This window comes from Thermobia domestica, chromosome 18 (assembly GCF_964235325.1).
Source record: "Thermobia domestica chromosome 18, izTheDome1.hap1.1, whole genome shotgun sequence".
Classification (NCBI taxonomy): Eukaryota; Metazoa; Arthropoda; class Insecta; order Zygentoma; family Lepismatidae; genus Thermobia; species Thermobia domestica.
In genome coordinates, this window is record NC_137471.1 from 146,837,278 (window position 1) to 146,859,499 (window position 22,222).

Here is a 22,222-nt window from a genome sequence, read left to right on the forward strand (position 1 = left end):
TGGCATGACCGTCCTTGCCTATGCTCGTCTTTAAATGTCATTGTGATTAACTATTACACTGAGCCATCGCGGCTCACTAACTAAACAACAGCAGTCTGACAATAACCGTTATTGAGAGGTAATAAGTTTAATTCCATATATTTATTATTATTATCATTTGCATGAAGGAATAGGAAAAATCTTCTCTAAAAATTAACCTTTTTTAAGCCTATGAATATTGAATGCAGAGAATAATGTTTCATTAAAAAAAAAGTATAGAACATTTAAACGAAATGTGTAAATTAGAACTTCAATGATGAATTAATACACAATAGTTATTTAATGCATATAATATAATTAATGGTTTTACCTTTTTTTCCCCTGCAATCGAAGTTGATCCAATGTGAAGGAAACAAGGATCAGGATTAGGATTTAGATTTTTGGGCTCTCGGCATCTAACACCATTTAGCCCGTCATGTTTTGAGGGATGACGTCCCTCGGCGAGTATACTCCGGGGAAAAGGAAGGGAGAAAGGATTGTTAAGGTAAGGGAGCGACCTGGGACCTGTAAGTTAGGTGCCACCCCAGCATTTCCAAGTCGAGCAACTCTATTATTGTTGTTTGCTAAACACAATGAAATTTATCTTTTCAGTTGAATCGGATCTACAATGTTGCCTATTCTCACTATTGGAAATTAAAAATTGTTATAATAATGATAAAGATAATAATAAGAATAAAGAATGATAACTAAAATTTACCGGAAAAAGCGCAACAATAGAAAACAGAAATATACGTGCATACCCATACGCTCAAATAATATAGCTTCAACACGTACTAAATGCATGGATATTACAATTGGACAATAAGATTGCTTATTATACTTACGTATACAATACAATATGTAGAATGTTTTAAGATTGTAGAGTCAATGGAGGGAAGTCTGGTTGGCAATCATTAGGGCAAGAGTAGCCTCTAGGGGGCGCTTGCCTCCTTGCCCCTCTCTCGCTTCGTCACTCTCACTATATACTAGCAACAATAATAAGAGAGAGAGAGAGAGAGAGAGAGAGAGAGAGACTATCCTGGCGATACAAATAGTTGATGTTGGAATGATCCCAAAAAATTCCTTCATATTGGAAGTATTTCATGGAAGCTTATGTCAATGAAATACATAAAAAAATAAATCGTGGTGATCATTCTTTCAATATTTTTTTCTTTCTCTTCTATTACTTTTTGTATCCTACCCTATTTTCTTGTTATTCTACTCTCTTTTTTGTGGGTGTGAGTGTTGAATAACCTCCCAAAAATTTTAGGGGAAGGAGATGCACCGTAGCAACCCCGAAATCAATGCCTCTGAATGTCACTCTTTTGTTAAGACTACTGAGTACTAGAACGCCAGGACGATAATAAATATTGACCATAATCTTTCTGAACGATAACCAATCGAGTACTTATAATTTTGTTATTACAATATGCACATTTCTCAATAGTCATCAGTGATCAATTTAAGCTAAGAACAAGAAATATAGAACAAAATCTTTCCAAAAAATAAAAATAAAAATAAATAAATGAAATAAAATAAAGAAACAACGTCATTTACTATTTAATTAACAAAATAAGATACTTTCCCTAAATTGAAACGCAACTTAGTATCATTTTTTTAATTTTATTATTATTATTATTTTTTAATAAAGCCAGTAAGGTAGTTTCGTGTGAATACACACATGAAAATGACGCGGAAATATTGGTGGACTCTGCAACCTCGACGACATATTCGTAGGGTATAATATGTGTGTTTATCAAGTTTTTTCATGTAATTCTAATTCTTGCAGTTGAGATCAATCACATTTGCCTATTAATCTATAACTCACTTAACCTGTCCCCATCGCCTTCCTCAAAAGATTTAAATATAAATTCCATGATAAATTTCCTTAAAAAAAAATAAAAAAAAAAAACATTGGTCGAATGTGGTCTAACTTCATCTGATAATTTCAAATATCATAATTTATTATACTGGAAATAGGACGACAATGAAGTAGTGCTTTCTTCCCAGTTTTAAATAACATATTTTTCTGAAATTAAATGCTGTCCTTGCTTAGTCGGGAAAGATGTTACCGAGTTGATGGCTAATTTTTTTTTCCGGTCCTAAATATTTTTTACGGCTGGAAATCTTATTTTATCAACTTTGTAGGCTAACGTTCTTACACATTCAACAGCAATTCGACACGTGTAGTTTATTGTTCAGTGCTACAAATTGAAAGTTACCACCAAACGGAATTGTAAAACGGGTCCAAGGGCTCTACAGAGGTTTAGATCTTCTACCGAATACTTTTTCATTCTTTCCCTTTTTTTATAGTAGGCAATATACAGTGGAAAGAACAATATCACTTCTGTGCAGCAGTTTCTCATAAGAAAAGAGACGTTGGGGGATTTTTTTTTTTTTTTTTTTTTTTTTTTTTTTTTTAGCTATATACACCACTCAAATAACGGAGAATTCTTTAAAACCTATTTACAAAGGCAATCGGAAAAACAAGTTCACTTCTCTGCTTTCACGAAACATTATCATGAATGACACGTCCCGTACCAAAGAACGAAAGAAGTTAATAATAATAATAATAATAATAATAATAATAATAATAATAATAATAATAATAATAATAATAATAATAATAATAATAATAAATATCATGAATGTATTACAATTATTCATATTTCATTTTATTTGTTATATTAGTGATACTTAATTTTATCTTCGTCAATCACACGTCATTGTTGTGCTTATTCACTTGAAACAAATCTCTCCTCAATATTGTTCTGCTTATTTATCCAGCACGGCGCTCCTTAACAAATTCGTAACAACCATAGCCTTCTACATCCGTCTGCTCCCTCTAGTAAGCGAATCGAGGAGGCGGTGGTAACAACAAATCTGCCCCCATCAAGGAGACTGTAACATCATATTTATATGTCACCTCTCCCACTCCCATAGGGTCTTATCCCATTGGAAATGGATTATATAGCGTCTTTACTGTTTTACTACATTTCCCATAGAAAATTCATTCCTAAAAATAAAAAAAATAATAAAAAAAAGCAAATAGAGGCTTACTACTAGTACAGATGGTTAGGTAGCTGAAAGATCATCATGAACAAGAACCGTGCTCGAATTAGACGCCAGTTCTCAAACCTACGCATGATAATAATACAAATACAATTGATATTGTGGATTTATATTATGTAGGCGCAAGACTCGTATTTCCGCTCACCATAATCAACTCCGCTCCGGTTACTCTGTAACTTGGGGGGGGGGAGCTATTCATAAAAAATACAAATAACAATAAAAATATTTTCTCATGAAAGCTGACCCCAATGCCAGCCATGGAAGGGCCTCCTCAGGATCCGCGCCCTTGAACATAATTACCTGACGCCCAGGATTCTTCAAGGCTAAAGGGAATGAATATTAGCATATTTTTCAACAACCTCACACAAATTACTGTCTTTATCATATTAACATATATATAATTTCACTTTATCTGTTTTCTTTCTTTTCTTATAAAACAATATACGTATATACAGTTTAGTTGAGTTTCAGTTTAACGTCCCGTTCAGCAGCGAGGCTATATGAGACGTCGACCTACTGATTAAAGTGGAATCCGAAACACACAGAAAATAATAGAACAGTAGAATACAGTGGCAGCATTTACATTATTTATTGTATTTTTGGGTGCATCATATCAACGGTTTAATACTACATAGATGTTGTATTTGACCCCCCCCTTCCGCCGGAACGTTGGACACCTTCCAACCAAAATTTCTGGGTGAGCACCTGTTGTTATTTTAAGTTTGTTTGTGCTACGAGTACTATTATATTCATTACGAAATTTATATTGTTTTTACTTGTGAAAATGTTTTCTCATGGATAAATTTACTCACAAGGCAGGACACCACGGTGTAACACGCCAATTGTGATAAGATTGCACAGACATAGAGAACATCGAAAAAGAGCGACACGTAATTTAAATATATCGGCCAACAAGCGCATTGAAAGGGTTCGGGGTGGGGGTTGTAATCAAAATGAAATCGGCCAATGATGGTTGCTGACAAAATTTAGTTTCTGATTAATTTTTTTTATCTAATTTCTTTCCATGTTCAGAAAGTTTAAAACGGTCAGTCATTTATTTTTTAACAGCGTAGGTTTTGTCGTAACGTCCACTTTGTATAGGTACCTTTGTATTTTGAACTTTTCACAGGATTCCATTAAACTCTGTAATTTTTTACGTTTTAAAGATAATGTGTTCAAACCAAAACCATATGAAATATAATGACATGGCCAACATTCTGTGTTCTGTGGACATTGAGACGTACTTTAGAACGTAGAATAAAGAGCTCTGAACATTGAGATTGGAAACCTAAAAATTGCCATTTTGGAATCTAAATTTTCGATAATAGACAACGTCCCAAACAAGTTTCAGATCTCAGAACCATATAGTTGACTTCTCAGGAATTTTTAAACATTCCTAATTTTCAAAAATGTTGTATTTTCACTATCAAATATCTCAGGAAGGACGCAAGTGAAAAATCTCAAATTTTCATAAAATAGACTATAGTTTTGCAGTAACAAGCGAGTAAAATTGCATCACTGAGACTTGTGTAGTTTCTGATTTTTTTTTTCTTCTCTGTGACTTAATTTCAGGACACGTCATAAGACTTGGATGTAAACTATGTATCGAAAGTCAAAATATCACGACAGTAATGTTAAATGGGCAAAGTGTGCACACTTTATGAATCATATCTTGTACAAAAGTAAACAAATAATAAAAAACGAAACACGTCTGTCCTTTATTTTTTGCCTATAGCGCTGCTGTTAAGACATCAATGAGGTAAACAGTTTACTAATTTGTGTACATATTTTGGCACTGATATTGAGATTACGACCTGTAAGAATTGTGAACTCTGTGGGTGAGAGTTTCCGGAGAACCTTAGTAATAGGCACCCATACCTTGTCATTCGTTGGTTGGAAAAAGTGTATAAAAAGATCGTTATTTTCCTGACTGATGTCTTCAATTCTCCGAATCCATCATCCGTAAGTACAGGCTATGGTACCATTAGGTGCAAATCACCACATGCTATGTTCTGGAAGTACTTAAGTACTGCAATCAGTAAATTCAACTGGTTGTGAATATTCATAACATCTGATTTTTGTTTGTGTTAGAGATACAAATCTATGATATGATCTGTTACTGATAATTATTTTACAAATATCAAATCTCGAATTTCTTGCTGTTTGACCGCACTTCCGCTGATGAAACGTTGATAAATTGTATGCCTCAGGCACTATTAACATAAAACCTGAACATCTCTTCTGCTGTTAAAATGGCAAATTTCACGTAATTGCAACAACTTATAACTGAGAAACTACTTAAGTCTCAGTAATGTAATTTTACCCACGTATTACTGCACAACCATCGTTTATTTTGTGCAAATTTCGGATTTTTCACTTTAATCCTTCTTCAGATATTTGATGTTGAAAATAAAACTTTTTCGAAAATTCGCAGTTTAAAAACTTAAAAAAGAAAATCAACTATATGGTTCTCAGAACTAAAACTTGTTTTGTAATGAAATTTGTTATGGAAATGACCAAAGAAGATGGCAAGGTTCAGGAAGAAAGAAGAAACGCGAACATAAAATATCTGTTTTTCTTTGGGTGCATACGACTCCCGTATGCGAAAGAGACGCAGATTAATTCCAATGCACGAAAATGGGGGGACACGCAGGAAGGATGCACACGCCGTTCATATAGACAGCCAGCAAGACAGTCTTGCGCAGTGGGTTTCATACATCGCGTAATGGGAACAACGATGAGATGTATGTTGGAAATGAAAATCTGTGTATGCAGTAGTAACACATAAAGAAAAATGTAGCCATCACTGTTATATTGTATGTGCATTTTCGCGGTGATGTAATGTTGGTAATCATGCGTGGTACTGATATTATTGTTCCTGTTTATCTTACATACGTGGACCACTGTTATTACATTCAACTGTGGTACTCATTTTTTTTTTTATTACGAGATATACGCAACCCAATGTACAGCACTGCCTCGCGGGCTGCCTATACGAAGGACTTTTGCGTGATCTCCCATCTTCGTGCGTTGATATGAATCTTCGTCCATTTCGCATACGGGCGACGTATGCACCCAAAGCAAAACCCATATTTCATGTTTTCGTTTCTTCTTTCTTCCTGCACCTTGCCACCCTCTTCGGTCATTTCCGTAACACATTACGACAATGTTGTACACGTGATTGGTCCATTTCCGGATGTAATACTTGATTCACATGGGTGTGTTCTACCTCATTGCCTTGTGTCGACTATATCGTTCATTTAATCTTTTCCCATGTATCTTCTCGTTCTCCGTATATTCCACATAATCTCATTTTTACCCCATTTTAATGTTCCTATTTGACCCTTTCCATGCGCATGTTGGCCGATATAAAAATAAGGGTCGCTTCTTTTCCGATGTGCTTTACGTTTGTGCAATAGTATCACAATAGGTATGTTACACCGCGGTAACCTACCTTGTCATACATATGATGTCATTCTTTTCGGCGCAGAGTAACATATGGAAATTCATTCGCAAATTTGGACTAGTTAGAATCAAGCTATGAGTGAAAAAAAAAAGTGTTTTCCGTAATCAGCTAACTCTTAAGTATTTTCTAACGAAAAATTAACTAAAATAACAAGTGGAAATGATCATTAGAGAACGAAAATATGGAATGAATAGTGAACATCTTACATTTTCTTCTAAATATCCTGAATATTTACAGTTATGTATTTGGCTGGGCAATTCCTACTGAACACTCTATATAATGGTTAGCTCACTCTATATACTTTAGGTAACTTTCATTAAATTGTTGAAGACCTCAAACGAGCGCTTTCTGTTGTCTTGGAACATGATTAACAACAGCATCACGTGAACTTTTACATAAAATATATATTATCATTTGAACACCCTGAAGAACGTTAAGAACTTGTTACAATTCCGATGAATACTTCACTATAATTTGTAATTGCGCAAGATTCTCTAACCTGCGCAGACTAGAAGAAGTAGACCCCTATGTTCGAAAAAGTTTCAAACAACTAACAAATAGCATAGAGCTTGATTAACATGTACAAAGTTTTTGATTGTATCTCGTATATATATCATAATTGTTGAAAGGCACTTGCCCTCTTGTCTCCTTCAAATGTCACCCATATGTAATGTGCAACAAGAAATTAACTTAAGTTTTCCAACCTATTTGATTATTAAGAGAACAATTTTCATGAAATGCCACACCTACCGTTGAGCTACATGTCAACACTGGGCACTCCGAAATGCCAGTCAATGGATTTGAGCCTCGTTCTCGCGAAGACGAAGACGATGCAGTCACGTTGTCCCTTCCACAGCTTTTCTCTCTATGGATTTCCTTAAAATCTATTTGGAAGACAGGCAGGTAAAATAGGTGATATGCGATGAAATGGATATAAGTATGTGTCATTTCCAAAACATAACATTGTGCATTATAGTAGTTAAAAAATAAAAGTGTCATCCAATGTCTTCTCAACTTCTATAAAAATGAAATACAAATACAAATATGAACACACTATTTGTAACTACAATTGTTTTTTTACCAAAAGGAAATAACCTCCAAATCAGAAGTAACGAACTTCCAACTAGGAGGTTTTATCCGCATTACAATAGACTAAAACACAATTCGTCTAACTAAATAGCTTTATGTCCTATGGAACCCGGTGTTTCAATGCAGCATTCACAAAAGCTCTCCATTGACTTGTCCTTAGCCAAATGGATCCTGTTTCTTATTTTTGCGATAGCCATCTTCAGATGTCCTATCTACTCCTATGTCTTCGTAATGGTCGTTTTCCAATTGGTCTTCCAGTTAATACTTTGAAAGCGTTCCTACTTTCTTTCATCCAGGCAATATGATTTGACCACCTGAGCCTCCTATACTTGATAACCCTAACAACGTTTGGTAAACAATGTAAATTATGTACTTCCTCGTTATGAAGTTTCCGCCATTCCCATTTCTGTTCCTGTTGGGTAATGTGTTTCTTTTCAGGATTTTGTTTTGAAATACTTTTAGTCTGCGTTCTTCGTATCGTCTAAACTTTGCAAACATAATGTACAACGCGATCCTTCTTTTCCTCATTTCATTTATTTCATCCTTCGTTATTTCTTCTCATTTTTGGTCCGGACCCCCCCTTGGCTACCTGCCTGGGTGAAGCATCAGATCATGAATCTTTATAAAAGTTCCATTTTTTTTCGGAAACGCCAGTAATCGTCAGATTATTAACAAATATCAGAGAATTATTATTACGATGCTCCTTGAATGGTCATAAAGGGGCTACAGCTCCCTTCCCAAAAAAGAGAAAAGAAATCACCATAAATATCCTTAGTAGGGACATACCAGAAGAAGGTACAAGGGGCACAGGGGGCGAAGCATAATTTGGTAGATCTATAAAATTTCAAATTTTATTTTGGAAATTCTAGGGAGCTTTAGATTAATCACAAATGCACTGAAAAAAAGTTTGGTCAAATTGACCAAAAAATAGGTGCTGGTTACCAAATCGTTTGGTCAATATAGCGCCAACCAAACGCTTGGTCACCAGCACTAAATCATTTGGTCACGATTTGTTTGGTTGCAGGAACCTATTATTTGGTTACCAGTACCAAATATGCATTTGGTAATTTTGACCAAATAATGACCAAACAAGTAGAATTTGGTTGGGAATACCAAAAATTTGGTTAAAATGAACGAAATTTGGTTCATGGAACCAAATAATTTGCTTGCAAATACTAAACCCGAATTTAGTGAATTTGACCAAACCATTTGGTAGCAATTACCAAATACTGTTGCTATAGGTACTAAACTGAAAATAATACGAGGGTTATCACAAAATTCATGGGAAATTTTTTCTAACGAAAATGGTAACAAAGCAAGAAATTCTTAAACATCCAAATGGAAAGTTAATACATATGTAAATATTACGTATAAATTGGATATAAATACACATCCCATAATAAGAACAATTATTTTTACTTTTTTTTCTCTCGTGCTATATTCTGATGGAGATGTGTATGTTTACACAATTCCTTACATGTAACGTTTACGTATATGCGAACCTTCCATTTGGATATTTCAGAAGTTTTTGATGCGTGACCATTTTCGTAAGAAAGAAAAAAAAAAAAGTTGCCATGACTTTTGCGGTAACCCACATATAAAGTTAGAAGTTATTGCTTCTAGTTATTAAGAACTTCTTCACAAATAAGATTTACATATACACTTTGAAGCAACATACGAAATATGTACACGAATACATGTAAATTTAAAATTCTATGTATATGTACACAAAGTTTCAAATCAATTTTTTGAGGAAAATAAAACTATTTAATATATAAAGAATTTACACACAACATTTTTCTACAAAATCATTTTACTGTAAATAATAATAGTAAAAAAACAGCAACTGAGTCAATGGCTTCAAAATTAAACAATGATATTAACATCTGTTAAAGTACTGAAAGTAAGATTTTTAGATCAAATGCAAAACTTCAAGAAAAACCGTAAAGAACTTAAAGCAAACTTATGCTGTAATTTTACTCCCAGTAAACAACATTGAAGATTTTTCAAATAAATTAGAAACTAGTTGCTGAAAAACTTCGCATACGTATTTAAAATGTTAATGCAAGAAAAAAGTTTATCTACGACTTTGGTCGGAAATACATATTTACGTAACTGGGGCCAATTTAAGATAATCAGTAGAAATGTTCGCAGGAGCGGCTACAATGAATAAAACAACCGAGAAACGTCGCACACGTGTTCAGAACCTCACTATAAGTAAAGAGTTTATTTGCGACTTCGGTTGGAAAAGCCTAATTACAGAAATGAGGCCAATTGAAGGTAAGTAGAACATACTTACTTTTCCGTAATCAAACGTTTCGGATCAAATTAAAACAACCCTCTCGTATCGAGGTACTCAACCGTATGCAAAGTTCCTCGATTGTTTTATTCAATGTAGTATCCTACGATCAATTTAAATAATTACATTAATATATTGATAAATTGAGAAAACAACCAATTTTGTCACACCAGACCCTTTGTAGGCACGAAATCAAAGATATACAAAGACTGAAAAACATAACTGAACCGGAATTCCAACCTGGAACCTCCCGCTTATCATGCAGATGCGCTACTACTGCACCATTCAGTCCGCTCCCAGAACAGCCATACATTCTTCCACCTTGTGGAACAGCATCGTTATAAAGAGTGAAAGAATGTATTGTTGTTACTGAGAGCGGACTGGGTAGCACATCTGCATGATAAGACGAAGATCCCGGGTTCGAGTCACGGCTCAGACGCATTTTTTCACTCTTGTATGTCTTAAATTATCTTAAATTGGTGTCATCTGCATAATTAGGCGCTTCCGACCAAAATTGCAAATAAACTTGGTTTTCTTATACTGACGTCCTGAACACATATTCGAGGCTTGTCGGTTTATTCCTAGAATAGCATGCATGTACATGAATACATGTACATTTTCATGAAGTTCTAATACATGTACACACATATATGAACAAAGTTATAAATCAACTTTTGGAGAAAAATAGAACGAATTTAGGATATAAAGCATGTACTTACAATACTTTTCTACACAAGAATTTTATTATAACTGAGTATAGCAACTGAGCCATACAGACTTCAAAATTAAACAAAAATATTAAATTCAAAATTAAACAATGATATTAACATTTATCAACTGCTGACTGAAAATAAAATAGCATTTTAGGCCAAATATAAATCTTTTCAAAATTACATAACGAAACTAACTGTTTACTGAAGACAAAGTAACATTTTTAGGCCAAATATAAATTTATTCAAAATTAAACAATGATATTAACATGTATCAACTGGTTAGTGAAAATAAAATAACATTTTTAGGCCAAATATAAATCTTTATAACAAAAAAAGTAAAAAACTGTGAGAAAAGTTATAATTTTACTCCCAGCAAACAGCATTGAAGATCTTTCAAATAAATTATAAACTATTCTTAACTGAGCTAGACAACGTGCTCAAGAGTGTGGACATATGTTTTAAAACTTTTTTGTGTTTAACGCAGAATTCCCTAAGGAAGGGGAACATCTTTGGCTTCTTCTGCAAAAAATTGTATATGACATAAGTACTCCTCACGATAAACAGACGATACACTATTGTTGGATATGATTTTTTTTTTTAACTGATATGAAATATCTGTAAACAACAGTGGTCGAAACAGATACAACTACTGATATTTTATGCTTGCTTGAATCACGTTTCTCTAAACAAATGTTATTTCAGTACCATGCGTTATACGTAATTGAATGAATTATATGGAATTGTTTGTAACAATGCCTATTTGTTCAATTTGCAAATCAAATTTTATGCTAGTAGCAACACTTATCCTTCATTTAAAGCTCAAACACAGAATATCCTTCAATGGAGTCTTTAGATGTATTGATGAAGGTTGTTTTCGTGAATTTCAAGGGGCCAAATCACTTAGAGTTCATTTTCGGAGGAAACACAAAAATCTATATTGCAGACGAAAGTTATTTAACGTAGCTGTATGTAAAGCAGCTCCTTATTCCGTAATTGCCAACAACGAACACTCAACGAATGTTGCAGGTCTCTCGTTTCCATGAAAGGTTGAACATCACCCATTACCTGTTGGAATCAGAGAGAGGTTAACTGATCATGTTACATACTTAAATAATTTTTCTTACATATAAGAACAAAGACACTTCTTCTTTCTCAATAGTCTGAAAGCATTATTTATTGCACATTTACAATGACATATGCATTTTGTGCCTATAAATATATGTTATTTTGAAGCTAAAAAATTGGTAAGTAATACTAATACTGCAAATGTTTTAAAAGCTGTTAAATGCTTTAAAAGCTGCAAATGTTTTTAAAAGCTATTTATATCTGACTGCAAAAACGATTCGTTCAAACAAGGACAGAAGCTACTAAATAACGAAAACTCGACAACTTGTCCTCAAATAGACATAAGAACTTCCTCACTAGCATTTACCAACAGATAATATAGAACAGATCACATTTATCCTCAGTAAGTGGTTTTGGTTATTAAAATGAAATGAAAGTTTTGAGTTTTATGCCCCACGGTTATGCCGGCTAGGCTTAAGGGGACTGTGATGAGAAATGAATGAAATTGTGTAATGAAGAAAGTGGGAGGTAACTGGAGAACCCCGAGGAAACCCACGCACACGGTGTTTGTTCACCACAAAGTTCACTTGGTGGGAGCAAGGTTAGAACCCGGGACCTCATGCACCAGAGGTGAACGTCCTATCACTGAGTTACTGAGGCCACTATTTTGGTTATTAAATAAATGTATCGAGTTCGTATTTGTTCATACGTAATGAAACGTCGTAGCTCAGCTTCACACTCCGAAAACAGGGTTCTTGGCGTAACCTTAATTTTCTTTCCAACGTATGTCTTTGAAGAGTGTGTGTGTGTGTGTGGGGGGGAGAATTATTGGCGGGAACAGTTTTATACTACTTTGAAAGGCACAAGTGACTTTAGTTTACGCTACAATCCTATGTATACAACCAATGTATAACTATTAATATGATCATTACAACATACTTGTTGCAATAAAACTGGATTCAGATAGAAAAATCTACTTCATTCGTACAAGTAATTACAATTTCAAGTTAATGAAACAGAAATAAAGGAAGAATAAAAAACATAAAAATAATATTACCATCTGTAACACTTTCTGTGTCTAACAGACTTAAAAGTTCGACTGCTGAAGCGTCATGTAGCCGTTTCTTCCTTACTTTTTCCAATTTTTTACTGACAGACTCCCATTTCACGAACAAGGATGTATGATCAGGATATAAGTCTTTGTTATCTTGATCAATCTGGAAATGGAATTCCATTGTATTAAAACATTTACATTGATAACATTATATCATTAATTGTTACATAAACTCAGTGATGACTTCCACGAACATGTGTTCCTTACCATTTGTTATTTTACTTTTCAGTCAGTATCTATTTGTTATAAGAATCACAACTTCCTTTAAGTGCATAAATGAAATTTCTTAACTGTAACAATTTCAATACAAACTACTGGTTACAGCGTGTACTTTTACGGACTTGGACTTGGGTTCAAATTCAACCTGCTTTCCCCTGGTGTTGTCCAACATCCTGAGGAAATTGACTTACTGCTAGCTTAAATAAGTAGACCACAAAAGCCACATACGTAGTGCAAGAAGATGTTACATTGACGATAACTGCCAGTTAGACCCATATTGAGGTTGTGGCATCACGGGCTTTCGTCGTGTTATGATGGTTTTTGGTTATATTGCTTAATATAAACAAAGGTCTATTTACTCGGATAGATTAGGCAAGGATGGGGAAAGTATTGATCTGGACTTAATATCTACAGGTACCATCCCGGCATTTGCTGGAATGACTGAGGAAAAACCCAGGGAAATTTCACTCACGATGACCGGATTTGAGCCCGGAAGCTTCCGAACGTAAAGCCAAGGTTCTACTTGCTGAAATAAGACCACTAGGGTTTCATATTGATTTGTTAAAGGGCAAAGTGAAGAAAATTCTACAATATTGTTAGGGTTTATCAGACAATAAAACCACTATTTGCCATCTACTGAGAAAAAGGCTTATTGAATCGAAAAGTACTTTATGCATTAAAAAAAATCACCGTCAAAGTTTCTATTGCTGTACGTATATGCTTGGTTGATACGCAATCACAAGAAAGATTGTTTATCAGTCATGTAAGTATTAAGTGGCCATACATTACGAACACTTGCATTGAGTTTACCTTGCAATGGAAAGAAAGGTAGTCATATTCAGTAAGATAAAAATTGAGAACTGAGATCTCGCTTTCATAAACAAGTGACATAGTGTTGCAAAAACTCAGTTCTCAATTTTTATCTTACTGAATATGACTACCTTTCTTTCCATTGCAAGGTAAACTCAATGCAAGTGTTCGTAATGTATGGCCACTTAATCATATGCGTCTTAAAAATGGAAACAATAATTTTAGGTTTAGAGCATTTGTTTTCAGACTTGCAATTGAGCATTTCATCTAGTTGTTCAAAGCAAGATCGAGTTGCTAATAAACTGAACTTAATACTTTCCCACTTTGTGTTCCATGCGTGGGGATGAATATGTTACAAAGAACCAGCAAGAAAAATTATTTCCAGCTAAAAAGACATGTTTTAGTTCTTTAAACATGCAATCTGAATACAATGCAAAATATTCACTTTTTGAAAAGGAAACTGCAAAAACTTTTAAGATTCATTGATTGTCTCTATCCTCTTTCATCACCGGAGCTACACGGGAGGGAATCTATAATTTGTAGTTAAATCTGAATTACTTTTATACAATTATACACCTACCGGGCATCGAACCGATAATCACCAACCCACAGGCAGTTCAGACCTGCTTCAACATATCTCAACATTCATGAACAGATATTACATAAAAGGACAAGGAAGTAATATATTTGTCCATCATTTATATATATTTTTATTATGGTTTTATGACAACTAAGGTCTATTAGCTCAGACATACAAATACCTAAACTAGTATATGTCATTTCAATATTTAGTATGACTTTATCCTGAAGGTTTTTACTATTTTCTGTACAAACGCGACACAATTTTAAAGGAAACTTCCGTTCTAAAATGTACGTTATGAAAAAATCAACTTCTGGACGTAAGTAAAAGATTTTATATGAATGTTCTCAGCCCCAAAGAATAATTTAATGCTTGTAAATTATGGCCTATTCAGTAACAACACAGTACTTAGTAGTAAAACAGAATGAAGGTTAATTAAATGAAACTTACCAATGTATAGCCCAAAGGCTGCTTCAATGCTAGCCAAGTTGAAATTATTTCATGAACAGTTTTGCCCTCTTGCTTGCATCGAACTTTCAACGTTTTCTTCCAAAGATCAAGTACTTCCTGCCAGGGCTCGACACTATGCTTTAACCACGCTAAGCTGTTTTCAATATCTATGCCACATTCTGAAAGAGAAGAATAAACTTACCAAACAGATCTGTATTACATTAAAAACTTAGTAATAAATTCCTATATTTTTCAAATATCAGTTAAAATGATTCTATACTTTCATAAGTTCTCTGTACAAGTATTTATATCCATATGTAATATATAATAAAGAAAAGAAAGAAAGAAATATATTTACAAAAAAAAAACGTTCTGGGACTGTTTCTGTGAAGCTGAACTTGAAAATTGCCTTCAAATGTTAATCTATATTTCCGGCACAAATATCGAATGCCTTTCATCAGAATGGTTTAATTCTTCAAATATGTGGAACTTAGGTAAATTACATGTTCTAGCTTAGTACTTCAATGGTATAACGTAATAGTGGTACTATATAAGTATAATGACTATCTACGACGAAGAAAGTCGCAAAATATTTAGTAATAAATGCTACTTATCATTTCTTATGAACAGAGTAACTCTTGTAATGAAGGATTTGAAGATTAAGCATACAAAATTTGGACTTGTTCAGTCTTGTAAATAGAAACACACAGAATCTTAGTATTGATTAATATAGTGCACTATTTAATCCTTAATAGATTAGTTGGTTGCTTAACTGAAGAGTAGGTGAAAAATTTCTCGACTGTAGTTTTATGTTGTAAACAGTAACAATATCTACACAGTCTCATTATTACCTTATACTATTGAAATACTCAGCTTGAACTGAGCTTGAACGCATATACACTTTAAGTTTTGAGCCATCCTGATGAAAGGCACTCGATATTTTTGCCAGAAATACATGTGAACATTGAAGAACAACGTTTTAATCTTACAGGAATATTTTCAGGTTAGTATCGACTTATATTAATGTGTGTTCCATACGTTCAATTAGCAGAGAAAAAAGAATTAAACGAAACTAAACCATTTTTTAAAACATGGTTCTTGCAAACCCTGGCACAAAATAGGTAAATCATTGGCACTTTTTAAAGTATGATCGGGGCCTCGGTAGTTCAGTGGTAGAGCGTTCACCTCTGACGTGTGAGATATCTTGTTTGATCCCAAATCCTTTATTCATTCCTAGTGATAGCAGACAATTTGTTGTTTTGAAGATATTCATTGCAAACTTTTCTGCCTGTTAAGCTCTGTTTTAGAAAAGTCTCAAGATTCTGAGGAAAAAACAAACAACATTATATATACGATTACGTCATTCAAGATCACTTAATCGAATTCACTGAAATAGAATTTCAATTTTGCATTTCTGTATAAATTAATAGCTGATTAACTTCTGTTGAAGGATAACCATATTTAATAACTATATAAATAAATTAATAAATGAATAATAATTACGCCTAGAAATCAAACTGAGAATTTCTGCTTTTCACGTATTCCTTACACAAATTATTGGTGATTGATATTCAAAAAAACACAATTTTGCTTAAAATATACAATGTCCCTTATTACATTTAAGTCTGTTTGTTCTATAAACTAAGGAAATTAACTTACGAGGAGCTCACAGCAGCATTGGTGTTTTCACTTCAAACATAATAAGCTCTGTGCAGCTCTAAAATTGCACTATTCTTATAGAACACACTTTTGAAATGACACCATTACTATATACGCGAATCTTTGGGTTTATTGTTTGAAAAATACTAAAGTGTATCGACCTGGCGTGACAAGAAACGAAAGTTGGTATTTTAGTATGATCTATTTTTACTAACTCCAAAAAAATATAAATTTTATAGATAAACGCATTAAAAAAAGTTACAATTTTAAAGATCCTGCATATCGTGATATCATTTCGCTTAAATTGAAGTAACCGAAAATATAACTGAATACCAATCTCTTCGCCCTCCCAGCTACTCTAGTGGATAACGCGTGTATTCTTGATGTATGTGGTCCTGGATTCAATTCCCGGTGAGAGCACAAAAAAATGCGATCGTTCACTTTCATTAATCACCTGTTTACCTTAGTCTAAACAGCATAATCATGGGACGTTCCAAAAGCTCTTTCAATTTACCTGATGCTTTCCTGGTATCGTGATGCAAATAAATTTTCTCGGGATATCAGCCAGGTGATGTATTCGTTGTGCAAAGTCTCGAGAACAAACATTGTTCTCATGATACTGACCCTGATGATGAGAACAACGTCTGTTCTCGAAACTTTGGACAACGAGAACATCATGTGATTGATATCCCGAGAAAAGTTACTTGCACTAACAAAGATGGAATAAATATAACGCAGGCTATCACCAGATTAAAAGGTGAACGCCAACATCTTTTACATTTCGACTGGTAATGAATCATATTTGCACAGTTCATATTTGCAGCATAAGTATCACTGTATCAATTCATATTCAAGTGACTAAAGGCAGAACACTTACAAAATCTGTCAGCTTGAAGAGCTTCGAACTCCGAGACTCTGTAGAGAAATTTGACTCTCGTTTCAGCATCGTATCAGTTCCTCTTTTAGTAGGTGCTGGCATGGAACAACTGCTTTCTGTAGTTTCAGATCGAACTGACACTGAGTCATCTGTCGTTGACACTGATGGTGAAGCAAATGAGAGAGAACCGTCATCTAGCACATCATAAATTTCAACTGTGTTTGTTTCTACAATTTCCTTAAATTTTGCTCATAATTTTGCACATGTCCCTATTTTGGGAATTAACTGAGTAATTAGTTCATCAGTTAATGAATTAAATGCTGCTTCGTCTATTTCCTGTTCTGAAATATAGATTGAAAGTTTATAATTAACCAGATATTTACTGAATATCAAAAAAGAATTATACACTGGTGAAAGCATTTAAGTTTTATTACACTACCAAGCGAAATTTGGTATGTTACGCGATCATGTGCCACACAAAGAGTATAGGAAGTTGCTCACCCCAGTTTTTTTTTTTTTTTTTTTTTTTTGCCTTTACAGAAATGGGTGTATTTGGGCAAAGCTAAAGAGAAAAATGTTCATGGTAACTTCAGCTTCATACTGTCAAAGTTACAAGGGTATAGAAGCAACAACAAGAATTTAAGAGCATTTTTAACTCATGCAAATCATTTTGTAATTTGGTACATAACGGGTACATATGGCTAACAATAAGTCTAATGCTAACCGATTGTTTCCAAAGACTAATGTACTTCTAACAAACAATGAAAGGTTCTATGCAGAAATCATAGCCTGCCTCCTCTCTCTCTCTCTCTCTCCTTTTTCCAATTTCTGACATTGGTCGTTTTGCTCCAAACCACAGAATTATCTTTTGGAGATAATACACTATTCTCTGAATGCTTTGAAGAATGTAATATTTTCCGAATACCTAATAGAAGTTACCTAATAAGAAGTATACACTCGAATATATATAGGGAGGGGGTAGTGGTTAATGTTACGGAAGCACAATTTCGTAAAATTTACAGAAGAAATCTGATATAGTGTACACAAGCTGAATTTTACGTTTACAAGTGGAGCGTTACTAGTGTCAAAGCATGACAAGTGCTATTGAAACTCGTATCATTGCAATATCCCACCTCTTTTCATATCTATACTTACGCGTATACCCGCCATCACTGACGTGCCTGCTCCCTGCGCTGCCGCTTCGGCCCACCATCTTTGCTTAGTCCTAACTGTTAGATAGCATTCGCGCTTTTTAGTGTCCACCTAGCACAGGTTACGTTTATGCACTGTATATTTATGACAATCAGAAAGTTTTATTTATACGCAAATCGTAAAAGAACTGTGATTTTTTCACAATTACTTCTGGTGGGGCCATCGATATTTACCTGTAATAAGTGAGATATTTTCATGTCGCCCAGCGTAAGTCTTTTAGGGGTCAGTAAGAAGTAAATTAGTGAAAATTATATATTTTTTTAACAATTATTTCGAGTGGTGTACCGAAAGTAAAAATGCACGCTTTTATCAGCGTATTTCACGATAAATATCGATTTCAGAGGTAAGGATTCTATATTTGCGTTCCATGAAATGTTCTTTCAAAATTATGCTTTATATTTCGGATGACATTTAGTATCTCTCCCAAATCCATCGACGGCTCAGGACCCAGTACTGTGACTTAGAGTAAGCTGTTGTTAACTACCTCGTTTATGCGAATACCCACCGTCGCTGACGTGTTTGCTCCCTACGGACTCACATCGTTTCTAACTGTCGGGCCCCCGCTGCTACGCTTCTGTTCGATAGCATAAATGGTTTTCAGTGTCCATATAGCAGAAGTTGGTTAGTGTTTTATGCGTAGTTTTTATGCTATACGTTCACACTGTACTTATACTCATGACTACTTTACATTTACAAATAACGAATGGTAACCCCTACCATGTAAGTCAGAGTCAATACCAAGTTATCTGGAGGAGAAACTAAATAATAACCCATATTTCTTCCGTAAATTTTAGATTTTTGTTCATCTGTAAACTATAAATGCACCAATTTATTTTGCAAACTACTAGCGTAAGTGTCACTTTATTTACCCCTTTCCGGAAGTATCTAGTGGTAATAGAAATTACCCCAACTCTTGCCCCTGCAATTTTATACCCTGCTCTAGTGTCGTCAATTCCCCCTTTATCCATATGTAAGGGGCTAGGTTTTACTTAATAATGTCCGCTCCGGGTTGTAAACTCACTTTGAAACCAGAAATTACTCTCTGTTAATTCTATGAAAATTGATCAAAAATTCCCTATCCTTAACACTGCAGTGGTCGCGCGTTCTACTATTGTAGAACAGGTGTTTTATTTTTAGAATCTTGAGCAATTGGCAACACGTTGGACCTTAAGCGGTTATGTACCTTTCTCCGAAAACCTTCTGTACATTCGAGTCAATTTTCAGCGCTTGTTCTTGCACCTGCTCAGATTTGTTCCATGATTTCATAAATGTTCTACTATTGTAGATCGCGCGACTATTGGCGTACAAGTTTGTTTCGTATTAGTGATTTATTTGGTTTTACATTTTCACGTTATTTTTGTGGAATACGAGTTTGTAATATATGAAATGTCAGTACAAGACAGAGAACAAGTGCTTCTTTAGTTAGAAGAGGCAGAAAGTGAGTGTGAAAGTGCATTTGGGATTGAAGACATATAGGAGCTCAAGGAAGATTTTGATGAAGAACAAATTAAGTGCAGTGATACCGAAGATGTAAGAGGCAATATACCGGAAGAAGAACAAGAAGAAAACATACCAGTAGAAGCCAGTGTTGAAATCACGAATCTTTTCGCACCACCTTCTCTCAATACATGTGCGTTTTATATCGGTAGAGAGAAGAAAGTAGAACCTTCTCGCTGGTACGTAGATCCCATAATGCCAAGGAACTCACGAACTCGCAATTTGAAATGAAATGAAATCTTTGAGTGTTACGTCCCACGGTTATGCCGATTAGGCTAAAGGAGACGGTGATGATGAGTAATGAATGAAATGGTAGAATGGATAAAGTGGGAGGAAACGGGAGAACCCCGAGAAAACCCACGTACACGGTGTTTGTCCACCACAAAGTTCACTTGGCGGAGGCTGGGATCGAACCCGGGACCTCAAGCACCAGAAGTGAACGCTCTAGCACTGAGCCACTGCGGCCCCAAAACTCGCAATTTGAATATAATACCAGCTTTTCATAGGCTTGGCCCACAAGGTGTCTTTTTTTATGCCTAATTAATGATGAATTGATGAAAAAACGTAGCTGGTGTTAATGCTCTTAATATATTTAGAGCAAATAAGAATAATGAGAATGTCGTACGAAAGAATTTCCTCCATGATCTAAGTTTTGATCTAGGTTGATAAAACCAGCAATAAGCCAAACGAGCTTCGGCGCAGAGGAAGACTTCTGTTTGGCTTCAGTGAAGGTGTTCCATTACCCCAAGACGGAGATTCTGGGTTTGGAAGATGTTTCCTTTGTGGCCATTCTCAAAACAAGTCAATAAGTATAAACTTTTGGAAAATGCCAGAGATGGGTGTGCCCAGATCAGCAGAAAAGCGTGTGTGACGATTGCTTGGAGTAGGCAGTCATTCAAAAAGAGCACAAGAAATCATTCTATCTGTACGATGTATAATAGAAAAAGATTTATGCTGTTATATGCTGTAACACTTATACCGAAACACTTGCTCGAGTTTCAGTTCAATATTGTTATATATTAAATACGATATACCGAATGTTTATTTCTGTCAGTGTTCTTTATTAATCAAATAAAATAATTTTAAAATATTTTAAAACGTGTATAATACTATAACTAACATACCCAAGACCGAATATCGCTAAAAATCATATCGCTATAGAAAAATACTGATGTTCTACAATAGTAGAACGCGCGACCACTCACGTAAAGGTGAAGGGCGCGACCAACGCAGTGTTAAGCGAACCCGTTCCTACAACTACCTTACTCTGCTGTACCCTACCCTACTCTAATCTACTACACCTTTGAAAGTGGTTCTACATATCGATGCGCAGTTGGGCGTGCATTGTAAAGTTTACCCAAGGCGTATTTGTTACGCCAAATTTACAGCCAATAGAATAAGTACATGTGAACTAACAGCAAAAGTAATATATACGAAAAAGTACACTTACCTTGAAACACGTCGATTAGCTGCGGTAAATTCCAGCTTCTTAATAAATTTATATCATGGATCCATTACGTCGTTGAAAAGTAAGAATTACTTCTCACTTCACATCACTGTGACTTCGTTGAGAAAGTTGTATAGTGCACACTACACTCATTTACACACAGTTCTTATACGGTGTCCCTTATATGATTGTTGTTCTACGTGTAGCTATTTTTATTTTTGCGATTCACACTTTCGTAATCGAAATGTTTATCCAGAATGCAAATAAACACATGTGACCTTGTAAATAGACATTTTGGTCCGGAAAACTAAATAATTACCAAATCAGTTAAAATTTGGTTCGCATAACCAAATTAATCAACCAAATGTTCTGACCAAAAAATATAGTGTTCATGGCCAAACACGTTTGGTCAAAATGACCAAATTTTGGTTAAATTTACCAAAAAAAGTGACCAAATGCTCTGACCAAACAAATTTGGTATTCCTGACCAAGCCCTTTTTTTCAGTGTGATACAAAATTAATATTCCGATGATCCTTGCATGTGCCAGTGACTGATATTGGGCTACAGCCACCCTTGTAAAATTCATATAATTTACGATAAATATCCTTAGAAGGGACGTACAGGAAGAAGGTAA

General features: G+C 34.6%; 1 long non-coding RNA gene across 3 annotated transcripts; it reads right to left on the reverse strand.

The window, feature by feature from the left end:
• Positions 1-9,219: 9,219 nt before the first annotated feature.
• On the reverse strand, positions 9,220-21,831 carry LOC145674901 (uncharacterized). 3 transcript variants are annotated; one of them, XR_014129059.1, is made up of 5 exons: positions 21,591-21,831; positions 17,432-17,772; positions 14,896-15,074; positions 12,780-12,939; positions 9,220-11,722 (listed from the first exon to the last, which is right to left on the reverse strand). It is a non-coding gene; the product is annotated as an uncharacterized LOC145674901 (long non-coding RNA). The 3 variants fall into 3 exon arrangements; XR_014129058.1 differs by lacking the exon at positions 17,432-17,772 and having other exon boundaries at positions 9,221-11,722; positions 21,591-21,820; XR_014129057.1 differs by lacking the exon at positions 21,591-21,831 and having other exon boundaries at positions 9,221-11,722; positions 17,432-17,956.
• Between the last annotated feature and the right edge of the window lie 391 nt (positions 21,832-22,222).